Source organism: Lynx canadensis, chromosome B1 (genome assembly GCF_007474595.2).
Source record: "Lynx canadensis isolate LIC74 chromosome B1, mLynCan4.pri.v2, whole genome shotgun sequence".
Classification (NCBI taxonomy): domain Eukaryota; kingdom Metazoa; phylum Chordata; class Mammalia; order Carnivora; family Felidae; genus Lynx; species Lynx canadensis.
In genome coordinates, this window is record NC_044306.2 from 9,752,102 (window position 1) to 9,769,393 (window position 17,292).

The following is a 17,292-nucleotide window of genomic DNA, read 5'->3' on the forward strand; positions in this document are numbered from 1 at the left end:
GTTTGTTACAAAATCAGTGCAGTTAGCTAATTTTAAGTAAGTGTTTACTTCCACTTTTCCATTTGAGCTAATACATATGTATTTAAATGTAGAAGCCTAGAAAACCTGAAATTACTCTATTAAATTTCTGTATTAATGGCAAAAGTTTATGAAAGTATTATTTCAGAAAACCTTTCTTCTCTTTCATAAAATTGTTTCCAGCAAATTAGTACTTAAAAGTAAACAACATGTAAGGAAATTATAAATATAAAAAGTGAGTGATGTTTCACATCTTCGTTTCAAAATTTTCACTGCCTTTAAATGTTTGTTCACACAGAAATGATCTGCATTTCAGACTCAAATGCAATCGGCTTGGAGGTAATTAAATTATTTATTGTTAAATGTGGTATCATATTCACTAATGCTTTAGACGGTTAGCTTTCACACAACAAATTCGTGTAATGCCTTCTGAGAATCCATTCTCAGGTTACACATGTTGGGAAATTCTGAGGAAGAAATGACCTACAAAAATGACAAGTTCATCTGAACCAATGTGTGGAGATGTTTGAATGAGCTGACTTTAGGCCAAGAGGTGATGCCATGGAATTGAATCATAGTGACCCTGGCAAGAGGTGATCTGAACTAGGTGGGGCACATCTCCTGACCAACATCATGCAAATCAGCATCTTCTGTCCCCATTCCTTTGTCCGTAAAATGGAGTTAATATTGGGGCGCCTGGGTGGCGCAGTCGGTTAAGCGTCCGACTTCAGCCAGGTCACGATCTCGCGGTCTGTGAGTTCGAGCCCCGCGTCGGGCTCTGGGCTGATGGCTCAGAGCCTGGAGCCTGTTTCCGATTCTGTGTCTCCCTCTCTCTCTGCCCCTCCCCCGTTCATGCTCTGTCTCTCTCTGTCCCAAAAATAAATAAACGTTGAAAAAAAAAATAAAAAAAAAATGGAGTTAATATTGTGTCCTTAACAATCTTATCAGGATTCACATACAGAGCATTTACACATCAGTGTAGATGTACACTGATGTGTTTTTTAGACTAATTTATACCTTATAAAACATTAATAATTGTCTAAATTAGAGTTATAAGATTTTTGAGCAGTTTTACATAATTCTTCTACCTAATGTCAGAAATAGAAAGATGTTTTGAATATAGAATATAAAATATTTGAATATATATGTTTGAATATGCATTCTATATTTTTATTAGCCACTGTGCCCATAAAATAAATCTATTACGATGAAAATCTAACAGTTCACAAAGCTTTGTAGAAGGGAAAGCCCTACTGTGTTGGGCAAGTAGCATGACATGCTTAAGTTTACCCTTGACCAAACTAATCTCTTTTCTCTCTGGCTGTATTCTTTCTTTCTCTTTTCTTTCTTTTTTTTTTCCTTCTCTTACCTTTTTTCTCTGTGTATTCTGTTTCTACTCTTCTCCTTTCATGGTTCATTTAAAAATATACTGTTTTCTTGTATCTGCTTTCTTATGAGCTGTTCTACCAATCATAAATTCAAGCATAAGTTAGGTACAAATTTTGCACTCCTTAACTTACAAAAGGAGAATTTGTGTTCTTCCATTAATATAAATATCTATGGATATATCAATATATATTTTAGATTCCAGCATGTATTCATTTAAGGAATACATTTATATCTCATTATATGCCAGGGATTGAGCTTGATGACAGAAATACAAGAATATGAAAATATAAGTTATTTGTCTTCAAAACAAAACTAGTACAAAACTATAGACAGGAAAAGACCAGTGTTTGACCTGAGTTGAGGGAAGAGGGATGAATATGTTGAGTACAGAGGATTTTTAGAGCAGTGAAAATACGTGGTATGATATTATAATGGTGGATAAATGTCATTATACATTTGTCCAAACCCACAGAATGTACAACACCAAGACTGAACTGCAGTGTAACTCCTGAACTCTGGGAGGGTGCAAATGTGTCCATGTAGTTAGTTTCATTAATTGTAACAAATATCCAACTCTGGTAGGGGATGTAGATAAAGCAGGAGGTAAGGCACAAGTGGGGTGAGGGGGTATATGTGAAATCTCTGTCCCTTCTGTTCAATTTTGTTGTGAACTTACAACTGCTCTAAAAAAAATAAAGTCTTAAAAAATCTAATAGCCTATGGAGGAGAATACATGCCAAAAATTATAATATAAAACTAGAGGAATGTACTAAATAGTCTAAGAACACACACACACACACACACACACGCACACACACACACGGAGCTTCTCTACCTTATTAGAGAAATAGGGATACAAGTAGGTGACAGAGAAGAGAAGAAAATATTTGAGTGAAAATCTGAGTAGTGTTTTTTTTCAGGAAGACTCCAAGGGTAGGGAGGATCTCAGGCAAGTGGCTGGAATGTGAAAATAACTAATCCTGAAAGATCACCATGAGATGGGCAACAGGAGGCTAGCAGCATGTCAGGGATTCAAGAGATTGAACTGCACAGCAGAGATAAGCAAGAAATAAGGCAGGAAACCTACCGCTGCAAGCAATAAGGAGTCTGAATTTTGTTTTCAAAACAAATGAGGAGTCTCAGAGAAAATGAGGAAGGAGGTATATGATTTGTTAAAATTGGATTTTGACATTCATTTGAAGCATTGATGGATTGAGAGGGGAGCCAATTAGAGGCGGGGGCAGGAAGAATTGTAAGTAGGTTGTAACAGATTCATTTACACAAAGGGTTTGATTGTAAATTTACAACCTAAGGTATAAATAACATATAGTCAGTGTTTCCCAGAAAAAAAATATAATTAGAAACATGACACATTAAAAATCTTGGGGCACCTGGGTGGCTTAGTGGGTTAAGCTTCTGACTTCTGCTCAGGTCATGATCTCCTGGTCTGTGAGTTCAAGCCCTGCATCAGGCTCTGTGCTGACAGCTCAGAGCCTGGAGCCTGCTTCAGATTCTGTGTCTCCCTCTCTCTCTCTGCCCCTCCCCTGCTCATGCTCTCTCTCTCTCTCTCTCTCTCTCTCTCACTCTCACTCTCTCTCTCGCTCTCAAAAATAAGTAAACATTAAAAAAATAAAGATCTATGGACACCTGGAGGGCTCAGTCAGTTGAGCGTCGGTTTTGGCTCAGGTCATGATCTCACGGTTGGTGGGTTCAAGCCCCACATCAGGCTCTGTGCTGACAGCTCAGAGCCTGAAGCCTGCTTCAGATTCTGTGTACCCACCTCTCTCTGCCCCTCCCCCACTCATTCTCTGTCTCACTCTGTCTCTCGAAAATAAATAAATGTTAAAAAAAATTTTAAAAAATGAAGATCAACATATTGCCTCTCTCTAAACACAAAATAAACACTTCTGCTAACTGGCATTTTATCTATGTTATTCACTACCACATTTCTAGAGCCTATAATGATGCCTGTCACTATCACATGTTTAGTAAACATTGGTTAAATACGTGAGATAACTTTAGGAACATGGACCCAGGGGATATACAATGGGAAATCTCAAACATGTGCCCTCAGGGAAACAAAACTTAAGGACTAGGAGAGCCCGATTTCCCACAAATGCCTGATGTATAGAAATCTGACAGTGTTAGAATTTTCCTAAATGATAGGGAGTTTATCTGCAGTTACCTCATATCAACCTTGGGAAATTTTTGCTTATGACTTCCAGAGGTATGAATAAGAAATGACTCAGGGAGGTTGATGTCACAGACTAAACTGAATTAAGCTTTATTTGTATGACTGGACTGGTTGTGTCTGCTTGGGGAATTTTCAAAGCTGGTCTCCATCTGGTTTCAAAGCTGGTCTCCAAGCTGGTTTTAAGACTCCAGCTGAACTTTTCCCCCTTTATACTTCCTACCCATAGATATAGATGACCACAAACCCTCAACAGGTGCGCCTGAAGCTTGCTATAGTTTGTGTGCCCATGACTGTAATTCCTCTCCTATTCCTGAATAAACTCATCTTTTTGACAATTTTGAGCTTCTCTCAGTTTATCTTTTTTTTTTTTTTTTCAGGTTGACAAACAGTAAAATTAGTTATCAATAGCTATGTTGACTTCCTGTGCTAATAGAGAGTTTCAATTTGTTTATTTGTTTGTTTTTTTCTGCTTAGGACCAGTGTAAGTAGCTAGTTTTATGTCAAGATCCATGCATGTAAGTGTATGAAAAACACATATTGTCATAGCCCAAGAAGATGTTCAATGAAAAAATATTTATACATAGTGGGATGTATTTGGCACCTAAGACTCAAAGAAAAACCCTCCAAATCCTATTTCATGTTAGCCACTAAATGCAATGGAGGGACAAATGGTGTGTTTCACTCCTTCCTCTTCCTCTTCCCCCACCCATGTCTCCTTCCACACATGAAGTTTAAGACACTTAATGTTCATCTTTTATGAATCCATTGTTTTGGAACAGTTTTATAAAAAGAATTGTGATGACTTCAACATGGCTTCAACAACAGGGGTATACAGAAGATAATATTTATGGGGAATATTTTAGAGATGGAATAGACAAGACAGTATAGTCATTGATTTGTATGAAGGATTATGAGATTGGGGCTAGTGATAGATGTTCGTGTCATGGAAACAGTCAAAGGTTCAATTCATAAAGGCAGAAACATATGAAGAGGAGTCCTGTCTTTGCTGCAAAGGATTGTTATTTTAGCCTGAACCTAAAGATCTTAAGGTGAATATTTGATTTTTAAATAAAATTTCTGTGCAGAATTTTTTTTTAAACTCATGAGAGAGGTCTAGCCTGGAGATAAAAGTGGGACAATCCCTTAGTGTGTCTGTGTATTTGAAGTCATAGATCTAGATATAGTGTCTCAGGGAATTGGTAATATAAGAATAGAACTCTAAAGACAGAGCCCTGTGGGGCAACAACAAGACAGAGTAGCAAAAAAAAAAAAAAAATTTTTTTTTTATAACAAGCACTGGTCAAAAGTCATGGGCATCTAGAAGAGGAACAAAAGAGAATATTTCCATAAGAGAAGAAAGCTTTAAAAAACAGAAGTTGGTCAACAGTAGTATGAAATGTGGAGAAGTAAGGAAAGAAAGAATTCAAAGAATCACATGCTCTGATGCCATGAGATTCTTGGCAACCTTGGTGAGAAATTTTCCATTAATGTTGTAAACACCAAGCTAGCCCGTATTCCCCCTTCTCATCAGAACAAATTCCTGGACTTTTCCAAAATTACAAGGACCTATAACAGAGATTCCCAGCCCGGTGTCCAGAATTGGTGTCATAAATATCCTGATACTGACCTCCCCTCCTGGTTTGCAGGAATCAGCACGGATCCCAGGCCAGCTGGAACGCAGGTTCGCCATCCTGATACTCTAGTGTGTCTCCATCTCCAAGTGGGTCATTCTGTGAAAGGAGTTGGGAATTAATGCGGTCTGCATGATCTGCAAACCCATGTTCTAACGTTTTTCCTGACACCCCCCCCCCTTCTTGTGAGCCAAGCTGGTCTCCCTGCTGTTCCTTGAACAGAGAAAGAAGGTGTAGGGACATTCACTCTTCCTGCTCTTTCCTGCCTACATGCATGAATGCAGCCCTCATTTCTTTAGTTCCTTATAAAATCTTCCCTCAACAGCCCTGGCTAAAGTAGACGCCATACTCTCTAATAATAATAATTTTCTCTAAAAATAATAGTAGCTCTTACTACTACTCAATACAGTTTAATTTGTTGGTTTATTGCATACCTGCCTTCGCATACATTATATGCTTATGGGAGTAATGCCTTATATTGTTCACTATTCTATCCTAGCACCTAAAACAATGTCTGACATATATTAAGTACTAAGTATTTGTGGACTAAGTGGAAGAATTAAAGAGTATGGAATTCAGACTGTAGTAATTGATCATCAAAACACACCACTGAATGTCCAGGGTTGAGAAACAGGAGGCAAAGCAGAGGATTCTGTATTAGACTTGACCCATGACATTAATACTTTTTCAACATATATGTCTTACATTAATCATGCTATGTGTATTTATGTGTTTCTATGTGTGATTCTGTGTCATACAATCACAGTCCTTTCTGTCATATTGGTAATAATTTGGTTTACAGTAAAAAGAACAGATATGTTTGCATGGACCAGAGTGATAAATTACCTGCTCAATTATATGGTTTACATAAGTGGTAACCAAGTGGAGCTGATCATCAGAAGCACCTGGGGAGTTTGAAACATATCAGCTCTAAACTATGACCCCAGACAATCTGATTGAAATGCATCTGGGATTAATATCTGAGGGTTTGCACTTAATACTTCCCAGGGTGTATCAATGATCCCTTGGTTTTTATTACCACTGCTGCAGATAATCACTATTTCAGGGTCTACCACATGGGGGTGGGTTTCAGATATGGCAGGTGAATTTTAGAAAAAAAGTTAAGACTTTAAAGAAAGGGTACAATCTGGGTAGTATTCAGAAATAAAGACAACTAGCCAGGAAGCAAAAATGTCAGTAAGAAGTGTCTTCTATTTCTTTAAAACAGATGAACTAGCATCAGCCACAGTGCTTTTACTCCAAAAATCAACCTGGAGAAAATACAGAGCAAGAGGAAAACTCAAATTCTGAAAGTACACAAAAAGAGAACCTCACTTTGGAACTTAATGTCCTATTGCCTCGGGGTGATGTGGGGGGTGAGTGGCTGTGGCGTGGGCAGCCTGTGTTCTAGGAAGTGATAGGAAGACGGGCAAAAGAAAACTTTTTATGTTCTTTTCTTGCTCTTCTCAGCGTGGAAGGGATGTGTGGCAAGAGTCAAGGCCATGGTGCTAATGTTTCACAGACAGGGTGTAGACAACCCAAGTTAGGGACAAGAAAACAGGAAGGAAATGTTCTTGAAAAGGCATTTCTCTACCTTTCCGGGACCTTTTCCGGGACCTCAGAGAGTTTCAAGGTGATCCCAAGGCTCAAGGAAATAAACGAGATGGCTGTACAAGGGAGAGATTAGTAAACTTCTCTGTACCTGGAATATTGTTTTCGGGGTGTTCTTTCCACGTTTCCTCTTAAACACACTTTACCTTTAGCTCAATGTAAATTGTAGCCCTGGGATCAGATTCTCCCAGGAACATACTTAGAAAAGACAGGTGCCTGGCCTAGGAGAGCAAGAGCCTACGGGCTGTAACCAGACCGCTGCCTGCAAAAGACAAACCCTCAAAACAGAAAATGAACCACAACAGGGTGTACCATTGAAAGCAGAATTATTGAAATGTGTGCACCAGAAATTTACAATAAGCAGTATAAATGTATTCGGAAAGTAAGTAAAAATCTTAGTACAATGAAAAAGATCAGGAAGGCATACAGGTGACTTAAGGAAATATTAACAAGGAAATCTAATTGTTGATGTGAAAGACAACACAGATGAGGAAAATTGTGGACTGAATTCTGAAAAAAAAATGTGGTAAAATGGAGGATGATGGAGAGAAACACTTTTGAAACCAGCTGGAGGGGATAAAGAGAAAGGTAATATAAAATAAATGCAATCAGAGAATAGAGGTTTTGAAGTAAAAATATCGCAATGTAGATGAGGAGTTACTTGAAGAAATATGGTGATGAACTGTCCAGAATTAGAGAGAGAGATTGTTTCCATAAAGTGCCAAAGGAGACATAAGGAAAATCACACAAGCAGACAAATTTTAGTTGAATGGAAAAACATTGCCACATTTGTAAAACTTCCAGAGAAAAATAACAAATATCTAAAACATTACATAATGCCACTCAGCATCAGACTACTCAATAGCAACATGAGATATAATTAGTCAAAAACAAAACAAAACATCCTAACATAATTTTTTTTTTTTTTCGGAAGCATGAGCAAGAACATAGAACACTGGTAAAGAACATGGACAGTTTGGGGCGCCTGGGTGGCGCAGTCGGTTAAGCGTCCGACTTCAGCCAGGTCAAGATCTCGCGGTCAGGGAGTTCGAGCCCCGCGTCAGGCTCTGGGCTGATGGCTCAGAGCCTGGAGCCTGTTTACGATTCTGTGTCTCCCTCTCTCTCTGACCCTCCCCCGTTCATGCTCTGTCTCTCTCTGTCCCAAAAATAAATAAAAAACGTTGAAAAAAAAAAAAAAAAAAAAGAACATGGACAGTTCACATAAATGGCCTTTAACACGATTTCACACGTGATAAGAAAAATGCAAATTATACATTAAGATTCAATTTTTTCACCAAGTAGATTATAAAAATGTTTAAGATTTCACACCAAACTGAAGAGGCAAGGCTGTGAGGAATGAGGTTCTCTCATGAAGTGTTTATAGGAATGAAAATGGACACCATCCAATGAAGCTACATATACATTTACCCTTGGACCCAGATAACCCACTTCTAGACTTAGTCCAAAAATATCTTTTGAAATTTTTGAAAGAAGTACAAAAATATATTTATAGTGGCTGATTTTGTAATGGCAATGTATTGGGAAACACCTGGAAACTCATGCGAGTAAGACACTTGGTTCAGATCCACACAATGGGATTCCGTGCAGTAGTGAAAAGGAATAAGAAAGACTTACAACTGTGTAATCAGCTGATGTGGAGTGAAAACCAGCAAGGTGCTGAATACTATAAAGCAATTAAACATATTTAAATGTATTTCTTGGTTTTTCAAAAGAAAATATAAAAGACATAGAAAGTATAAATCAAAAATAAAAAAAATGCTTACAAAGAAGGTGCGTGAAAATTGAAAATATGTTAATGATGTTCCTGTTAAAAAAATTCATATTCTAAACTGTAAGATATTTATATATCTTAAATGAGGGTAGAAACTTCACAATGAATCTTTAAAACAGAAACAAAACCTAACTCCATATCAAATTCATAAAATAACTACACATACAAAGAATTAATTTAAGTAACTTTACAACACAACTATCAAAGGGATATTTATTCTAAAGATAAAAATAATTGCAAAGATAATTGGTGTGGCATATAGATAGAAGTCAAGGCATTAGGTCAACTGGCTGTTGCACCTGTTGGTTTAAGGGTTATGACACTTAGAAGGAAGTAGTGTGGGTGACTGTTTCACATACTTGTTTTATGCACTTTATTTTATATACTTGTGAGTAGTGGTATTGGTATAGAAATTAAACAATATTTATTTTCATTGTAGGATAGACCAAATGATTAAATGCATTGTCATTGTTAGGAATTATGATTATCCTTGCAGGGATTTGGTAAATAGAGTAGAAATAAAATATGGGTCCATAAATAGGGCTATTTGTAAGTATTTAGTAAATGATAAAGACATACTTTAAATTACTGAAAAGAGATGAGTTATTCAACAAATGGTATTTGGACATGTAGCCAGCTCTTTTCACAAAGCATTGGATCACTAATTTAATCTTTACACCAAAATGAATCCCATATTGGTTAGCTCATAAATATAAGTACAGTAAACTATTTGGGTTTATTTTTAATCATTGGGTAAAATGACATTTTAAGTAAGAAAGAAAACCAAGAAGAAATAAAGTATAATAAAATATGACTAAGTAAAATAAGAAAAAATTTTGAAAATATGATACAGCAAAGAACATAAAAATAATATATATATATAAGCATATATATTTATATGAAGAACATTTATAACTTATATGAAGGGCATTAGTCTAAGTTCCTAAGTTTTCCGGAAACTCATAAATTAATTTTATAAATATGAAACATACAAAGTAAAAATGGACAAATGACCTAAATATGGTAGAATTAAAAATAAATAACAAGTTAAACTTTAAAATGTTTCCTTATTCTAACTAAAGGCATGCAAATCAAATAACAATGATATAACATTTTTCCTGTATTAGGTTGGTAACCCATCAGAAAGTCAGATACTATCCCATCTTGACAAATGAGTGAGGGATTTGTTATTTTTATGTCCTACTTGTGCAGGGCTAATCCTCAGGCAGAACACACCAGTATGGCCATATGTTGTAATTGGTGCAAGCGTCTGTTCTAATTGGTCAGTGCTTATATTCTAGTAATTGTGAAATACTTTAAATATCTCTCTTGTGTGAATTGGAGTACAAATTGGCATACTCTTTTTATAGCACCCTTGGTATTATATATCCAGATGATTAAAAAAGACACATGCACTTTGATCCAATCATTCCAGTGCTAGGAATTTATCCCCTCTTCTAATATGCAAAAAATATTTACACCTTAATCTTACTATACCTTTTTTAAATGATAGGATAATTTTGCTAAACGATTTTAACTTCTCTTCTTAGAGGATCTCATTCCTAATCATTGCTTCTATGTAAAAGGCAGCTTCACCAGCTAACACTCTTGGACCTTATCAGGATGTTCATATACTCCTCTTTTGTCTCACTGGTGGATTTGGGATGAAGAAATTGGCTAGATTTGTCAATATTATCCATCTAGCATTCTCCTTTGGGATCACCTCTAAGAGAAACAAACAAACAAACAAACAAACAAAAACAGAACATTTTCTTCAACGACTCTAACATGCTACCATATTAGCGATAAATGCTGTGGCCCTATGGAACTTGTACCTAGTCAATCGAATCTTATTCTGATATCTAATATATAAGAGTATTCTATGTATATGCCAAACTCTGTTTTTTTTTTTTGTATAAACCAAATTCTTATCTTTGATCAATATGAGCTATATTTGTATTCTTAATCTACTTAACTTGTTTACTCTTACCAGTTGATTTTGAAATAAGAAAAAGAGGGTTCTTTTTACTGTGCTTCCAACAAATTCCATCATATATGATAGAATACTGGAACTCAGTGTCCTTACTTGTAGACATAGACGGTAGTAGTATCTACCTCACAGTGTGGGCAAAATCCATGCTATGCACTTGAGATGCAGTTGGCTCCACCTACTTTTATGCATCAGCTACTGTTTTTTAATACGAGACCCATGACCAAGGGTGTTGCCTCACCTTCTAAGGATGACCGTATGTCCCAGTCTGACCAGGACAATCCCAGTTTATGCCTGAGCACTTCGTATAATTACTGTGCTTAGTGTAATTAATAGTAACTCCTTTCAAACTCAGAAGTGCCTACATTCAGATTTATTATATGGTTTCCTATTTAACAGTGCTAGCTATTTTAGTCTTTTCTATGGGATAAAGGCTGGACTTTGGTTCAGCCTCTTTTGTGCCCACTTTGTTTGGTACCTAGACAGAACTAATACTCAGGTCCATAAAGGACAAATGTGATCACAACACTGTTTCTTCTTTACCCCAGAGTTGGCTCAGAGGTGTCTTATAACTCAATATAGAAGAGAAGGAAAGTTAATGCATGATGGAGTGAACTTTCTCAGTGAAGGAAAGGCACCAGGGATAATCCAGAATGAAATTCATTCACTTCTTCCCCTTTACAGCCAATTGGAAGACGTAGTGATTCTATAAGGCCTCTCTAAGTGTCCCAGCAACTAACTAGCAATATTTTGAGAGGCTGTGACTAGTTTAATAAGACACCTCATTGAATCTCCTTTCCCTTTTTCCATGACAGAGTCTCTTTTCTCTCTCCTTTGGTGAACTAGGATTGTATTCAACAACATACAACATGAATTTTTTTCTTGCTCTGTTTTCTAGAGAACCCAAAGGAAGGCAGTACCAGGACTGGCCCTAAAAGCAAACCCCCCATAATGAGCTTTTGAACCTCTCTGCATCCTTAATCAGGTACACTCATCACTCCATGATGAGGTGCTCAAGCACGTGACTCCATAGATTCAGATTGCATGCGATGATGTGTCACCCCCAAAACTGTCCTCAAGGGTTCTGGCTCTCATGTGTTCCACTGTGTCCTGCCCACTTCGGTTTCATGACCAGTTTTTCATACTAACTATAGACCCTTATGATAAGAGTGACTTTAAATTCACCACCAGACACAGAGGCAACAGCCTTCCATAGATTGTTCACCAGCTCCCACAAGTGGTCAAGGTCAAATCACTATAAGAAATCTCTAATGCCATGTCATTCACAGGAGTCTTGCTCTCCTGATCAAACCATAAATGATATATTGTCTATCTCCAGAAAAATAAGTCACAGTCTGTAACACTGATTATTTCTACAGAACTAGTTTCTGGGATAAAATAAGAAGGTCAAAATTATGAAAACTTAATTTAAACAGGCCATAATTTGCCAACAGTATAAAATATGAGTACCCAGGGTTTGAAATTTTCCAGCTCCTGGATTAAATGGACCCCTATATGAGCCTTATTGAATATTATAGTTTCATTTTGCTTCTGGAAAATGCTAATTATTTAATTTAATTTAAAGGATATAACAATGAAACTTCTTAAAACATATTTCTATGTTTTACTATGGATTACTTTTTTCAAATGCTCTATCCTAGAAAGTTTTAAATCTTCTAAAATGGTGTTGTACATAGGCAATATTGACATATGGATAAGAAAAATTCAATCTCTACCTTTACTATACATTATTATACCTTTATTTTACCCTATATCTGATAAATTAGATACTACAAATTGATTAGCATAATAGATTACTTAAAGACCATATAAAATATATGACATCATATACTACAACGGACTTCAGATGGATCAGGAAGTTGGAGAAAATACAAATAAACTTTTCAACTTATATATTCAAATTTTGCTTTTAATTAAGAAAATTAGTTTAACATTTCCTATTGTAAATACTTTTCACTAGTGGCCTTTTATTCACAGAAATTTGAGGGCAATCATTTTCCTATTTATGGTTTCATATGCTTTTTGTGGTCCAATTTTGTTGCACATTTTCATTTTGTTATATTCATCCTTGAAATACCTGAGAATTTTCCTAGTTTATAGTTTCTCAAGTAGTGTTTGTGTCTACGGGTTTTGATATCCTTACTTATTCATTGTAAAGCTTTTTAGCTACAGTGATGATTAATATACAAACAATTTTAGCCAGATTTCTGGTTAGAAAGCAAACATTTATCAAATTTTATGTTTCTTTTTTTTTTTTTTTTTTTTTCAACGTTTATTTATTTTTGGGACAGAGAGAGACAGAGCATGAATGGGGGAGGGGCAGAGAGAGAGGGAGACACAGAATCGGAAACAGGCTCCAGGCTCTGAGCCATCAGCCCAGAGCCTGATGCGGGGCTCGAACTCACGGACCGCGAGATCGTGACCTGGCTAAAGTCGGACGCTTAACCGACTGCGCCACCCAGGCGCCCCTCAAATTTTATGTTTCTAAAATGAAAGTTCATGGATACACACAAATATACATAAAAATACATATATATTGCTATTCATGAAGTTGGTTTGAGAAAATTTTATATTACTTTTTTTATTTTACAATCTTCAACTTTTTTTCTAGAAACTCATAAAATGCTACAGTCTTCCCAATGCATGGATCCCAACTCTCTTCCTATCCTTCACTTTTTACTGAATTCATTTCCAAGAATCTAAGGAGTTCTTTCTTTACATGTCAGTCTACATATTATTTTAGATATCTTTTAAAATATCTCAATTATATGTGAGATGATTAAGGGAAAGAATGAGAAAAGACGCTGACAGACATTTATATTTTCAATAAAGGAATCCTAAAATATTAAGTTCTTTCTATTCCATGAGATAGAATCCATTTCTATATGTAACTTTGGGGTGGCTTTCTAAACTCAAAATTAATACTGGCAATGAAATATTTGAAATTTCCAAAAATGTTCCCATTGAAACATTCATTCTTAGAAGCTAATAATTATGATGATGATAATAAATTGTGTAAAATTAACTATTAAAGTGATCTTTGCTATATTTTTGGATAAGAATACAGAGATTCAGGTACACTTTTCCAGTATTCTTAGAAAATTATTGGGTTTTTCAATGTTTATTTATTTTTGGGACAGAGAGAGACAGAGCATGAACGGGGGAGGGGCAGAGAGAGAGGGAGACACAGAATCGGAAACAGGCTCCAGGCTCCGAGCCATCAGCCCGGAGCCTGACGCGGGGCTCGAACTCACGGACCGCGAGATCGTGACCTGGCTGAAGTCGGACGCTTAACCGACTGCGCCACCCAGGCGCCCCGATTATTGGGTTTTTCAAATAGGGTTTTTAAAGAGATGGGGAAAGGGAAACTGGAAGTTTTCTAAGTAGAAGGTTTTTAATAGAAGTATGTGGTGGAATAATCTAATTCGCTCTTGAACATCAAATCAACTTTAGAAATGTCTTATGGGTTAGAGAAGAAAGTGTTTGTATTCTATCTTGTTAACAAAAGATTGATTTTTATTATTAATTAATAAAACATCTGATATTAAATTCACAGCACTTATGTGAATTATATTCAATGATAAATTTTATGAATTTGAACAAAATAAGACAGTTTAATAGGATCTTCCTCGTCATGATAGTATATGAGAGAAGGAAATTTCCAGAGGACCACTAGGCATGCAGACCTTATGTGTATTTGCTTACTAGCACTCTCAGGAATTCTGCCCACATGCTTTTCGCCCTGCTAAAAAATGACATTTTCAATATTATTTTTTTCCTTTCCAATTTCTTTTTATAAACTGTAAGCATCTTTCTCTCTCTCTCTCTCTCTCTCTCTTTTTTTTTTTTTTTTTTGGTAAAAGAGAAGACAAAAAGAAGACACCCTAAGGAGCTGCTAGAGTTTTTCCTTGACAGAATTAATTTGAAAAGTGACATTTATATTGGTAAAAAAAAATTGTGTTTGAGGCTATATATGTCAATTCACATCACTATTGCCAAAAAAGTTAATATTAATCTATATTCACAAAATTTATTAGCAGAATTTTAAGCAGTATATAATTTAAGGTTAACGTCCCATACAGTGGAGTCAGTTCAGTCAATGCACCAGGAATATTTTTCACTGAAGCAGATATATTGTAGAAGTGTGGGTTTCCAAAAGCATCTGGTCAGACATTTCCTTTACTTTTCTGACTCCGGGCAATCTTTTAAAGTAAGTTGTATATCTGCCATGTCACTGTGACAGACCTAAAAGAGAAGACCACTACTGGATGCTGTAAGGTCTCCATGGACACTACCCTCAATGAATCCTCAGAAATCCATAATATATATCTATGATGATCCTTATTTTTCAAAATATACCTTGCTAATATCCACCACTTTGCAAGTTTCATTAACTATAAAGATAGTATGTTATATTAATGGTGGGAAAAATCAATTTGTAGTAAATTGCATTTGAGAGTGTTCTAATTTTCTGTTATTTCGACATTAAATTTGTTTTAATGTTTATTTTTGAGAAGGAGAGAGAGAGAGACAGAGCACGAGTTGGGGAAGGGCAGAGAGATAGGGAATCTGAAGCAGGCTCCAGGCTCTGCGCTGTCAGCATAGAGCTGGACGTGGGGCTTGAACTCATGGACAGTGAGATCATGACCTGAGCCAAAATCAGATGCTTAACTGACTGAGCTACCCAGGTGCCCCTCTGTTATTCCCACTTTAAATGTTCAGAATACATATTTTGTGTGTGTGTGTAAACAGAAGAGGAAGCATGACATACTTTATCAGGTAAATGTTCAGTAGGTGGTGGGCATGAGCCATTGCACTGAAAGCTTGAGTAGACCTGACAATTAAGCAAGAAACAATTCTGGAAGTAGCTAAACCATATGCTGATTATGTTCCAGGTAATAGCTCAGAGACACCAAGTCTGATTTCGTATTTTCCCAGTCTAAAATGGAGGAATAGAAAGTGAGTTTAATTCTGCCCCCTTTAAAAGAGCAGATCCTTAGGCACATTGAATTTGCTGAGACTAAACATTAAAGAAATGTGGATGCGTTGGGTTTTGGCGGCATGGTAGTTGAAAAAAATAAACATTGCTCAAGTCCAACCGTCAACACAGAAACTAATGTTTGTATCCTGTTTCACAGGAAAAGAGACTTGCCTTACTTAAAAGGAATAATGACATTTAAACTATCTATCAAACAGTAAAAGTAAGCTGAAGGATTTTTAAAAACATTTTTTTAATGTATATTTATTTTTGAGAGAGAGAGAGACAGAGAGAGAGAGACAGAGTGTGAGTGGTGGAGGGGGCAGACAGAGAGGGAGACACAGAATCCAAAGCAGGCTCCAGGCTCTGAGCTGTCAGCACAGAGCCCGACGTGGGGCTTGAACTGCGGAACCCTGAGACCATGACCTGAGCTGAAGTCGGACGCTTAACTGACTGAGCCACGCAGGTGCCCCTGAAGGATCTTTAAATGAAACTTTTCAGAATTATTCATATTCTATGAATTTTAATACTTCGAGTACTAATTATGTTTAAAGTCTATGTGTTTGGTTTAGGAATCAAAGTAATGCTGGCTTCATAGAATGAGTCTGGAAGTTTTCCTTCCCTTTCTATTTTTTGGAATAGCTTGAGAAAGATAGGTATTATCTCTGCTTTAAATGTCTGGTATAACTCCCCTGGGAAGCCATTTGGTCCCGGACTCTTACTTGTTGGGAGATTTTTGATAATTGATTCAATTTCTTTGCTGGTTATGGGTCTGTTCAACCCTTCTATTTCTTCCAGTTTGAGTTTTGGAAGTTTGTGGGTGTTGAGGAATTTGTCCATTTCTTCCAGGTTGTCCAGTTTGTTGGCATATAATTTTTCATAGTATTCCCTGATAATTGGTTGTATTTCTGAGGGATTGGTTGTAATAATTCCATTTTCATTCATGATTTTATCTATTTGGGTCCTCTCCCTTTTCTTTTTGAGAAGGCTGGCTAGAGGTTTATCAATTTTGTTTATTTTTTCAAAAAACCAACTCTTGGTTTCATTGATCTGCTCTACATTTTTTTTTTAGATTCTATATTGTTTATCTGCTCTTATCTTTATTATTTCTCTTCTTCTGCTGGATTTGGGGTGCTATGCTATGCTGCTTCTATTTCCTTTAGGTGTGCTGTTAGATTTTGTATTTGGGATTTTTCTTGTTTCTTGAGATAGGCCTGGATTGCAATGAATTTTCCTCTCAGGACTGCCTTTGCTGCATCCCAAAGCATTTGGATTGTTGTATTTTCACTTTCATTTGCTTCCATATATTTTTTAATTTCTTCTCTAATTGCCTGGTTGACCCATTCATTCTTTAGTAGTCTGTTCTTTAACATCCATGCTTTTGGAGGTTTTCCAGATGTTTTCTTGTGGTTGATTTCAAGCTTCATCACATTGTGGTCTGAAAGTGTGCATGGTATGATCTCAATTCTTGTATACTTATGAAGGGCTGTTTTGTGACCCAGTATGTGATCTATCTTGGAGAATGTTCCATGTGCACTCGAGAAGAAAGTATATTCTGTTGCTTTGGGATGCAGAGTTCTAAATATATCTGTCAAGTCCATCCGATCCGATGTATCATTCAGGGCCCTTGTTTCTTTATTGACCGTGTGTCTAGATGATCTATCCATT